Below are 1,835 nucleotides of genomic sequence, written 5' to 3'. Positions count from 1 at the left end.
GATGTTGAACATTTCTTTTTTTTTTTAGGCTTGTGATAATTTGTTATAGTAGAAATAGGAAGGTAGTACAGTACTGATTTTAAAAGGGATACTTTTCAGATACTCTGCTTAGGAAATAAAGTTTTATTGTGCAAAATTTACATTTACTGTATATGACAGACATAACAGATAATCTTCTTTTCTTTTGAGGTTTTTCTGTGAAACATATTTCTAACATAGCCCAAGGCAGCACAAATTTCTGTGTAACATATATTTAACAGCTCATTTTGTGATCTCTTTGGGATGGGGGAGAAATCTGAAAACTGATCAAAACAGTGCAGGAGGAAATCTACTGCCAAAGAGGAACTGCCAAGAGCTGGGGATCTTCCATGGCAAGGCGGATGCTGTGGAACTGTCATCACACTGTTTGAATATTTGAATCCATTCATTAAGATACTCAACTAGACTGACTGCATCTGGGATATTGCCCCCTTCTGAAACAAACTTCAGCAAACTGCCATTTGGACCTCTTTAGAACAGCTTTCATCATAGTGTGTTTTTGTGATTCCACCTCCAGGCATGCAGATACAAATTTCAGAATCACTCATTTCAGGAATGCATGGACTTTTTCCCATTTCCAGCCAATTAAGGCTCTTTATTTTATTTTGAACACTCTTTTGCATAGAAGGTGTAAGCAGGTGCCAGAAGGGAGTACTTCGAAGTTGTACATCATTACGCTGTTATGAATGGCTGCTTGAAAGAACAATAATCCTGGCACAGCTGCTACTTTTCACCCAGGCCAGCAATTTTTCACAGAATGACTTGGATTTATACTTAATGAAAATGGATCTTAACTGAAGCACCACTAGCTTCCTTGACTGTAATGCATATATACTCTGCTATTTATATTGAGTTCTTGAATTTTCTTCTTCAGTTGCATAAGGATTGTTTCCAACAATTGTCTTCAGGCAAGCAGTATAGAAATAACCAATCTTAGACATGTTCAGTGTAGAAAAAATCAGTTCGATTGCAAGCTGCCAACATTTCCAACAGCTACTGCTGGCATCAGGAGTGTGCAGTTTGTTAGGCTGGGGATCAACTCCCCACAGGGAATGACATTGAACATCTTTAAGTGTTTCTCAGCCATTTGAGATTCCTCCATTGAGAATTCTCTGTTTAGATCTGTATCCCATTTTAAATTGGATATTTTTCGTTTTTGATATCTAGTTTATGAGTTATTTATATATTTTGCATATCAGTCCTCTAATAGATGCGGAGTTGTAGAAAAATCCCCATCTATCAGCTGCCACTTTGTCTGATTGACGGTGTCCTTTGCCTCACAGAAACTCATCAGTTTCATGAAGTGACATTTATTAATTTTTTCTTAATCTTAGTGTTTGTGCTATTGGTGTTTTGTTAAGAAAGTTGTTCAGGCTGTCAAGGCACTCAAGGAAATTCCCCACTTTTTCTTCTATCAAGTTCAGTGTATCTGGTTTTATATTGGGGTCTTTGATTTATTTAGACCTGAGTGTTGTGCAGGGTGGTAAGTATGGATCCATTTGCATTCTTTTACATATACCAATCCATTTTAATCAGCACCATTTGTCTTTTTTCTGGTGTGTATGTCTGGCTTTTTTTTTTATTGAAAACCAGGTGTCTATATGTGTTCACATTTATGTCTAAGTATTCAATTAAATTCCATTGATGAACATGTCTGTCTTATGCCAATATCATACGGTTTTCATTTCTGTAGTTCTGTAATACAAGTTGAAATCAGGGATTGTGAGATCTTCTGCTGTTATTTTCTTCAGGATTGCTTTAGCTATCATGGATTTTTTTGGTTTTCCTTATGAAGT

The 1,835-nt window shown here is 36.3% G+C and overlaps 1 pseudogene; it reads right to left on the bottom strand.

Moving 5' to 3' along the window:
* Positions 1–306: 306 nt before the first annotated feature.
* LOC100762848 lies at positions 307–1,105 on the bottom strand (annotated as a pseudogene).
* Positions 1,106–1,835: the final 730 nt, after the last annotated feature.

This window comes from Cricetulus griseus, chromosome X, assembly GCF_003668045.3.
Source record: "Cricetulus griseus strain 17A/GY chromosome X, alternate assembly CriGri-PICRH-1.0, whole genome shotgun sequence".
NCBI lineage: Eukaryota > Metazoa > Chordata > Mammalia > Rodentia > Cricetidae > Cricetulus > Cricetulus griseus.
Note: the sequence above shows the minus strand (reverse complement) of the source record. Positions and strands in the feature narration are given on the sequence as shown.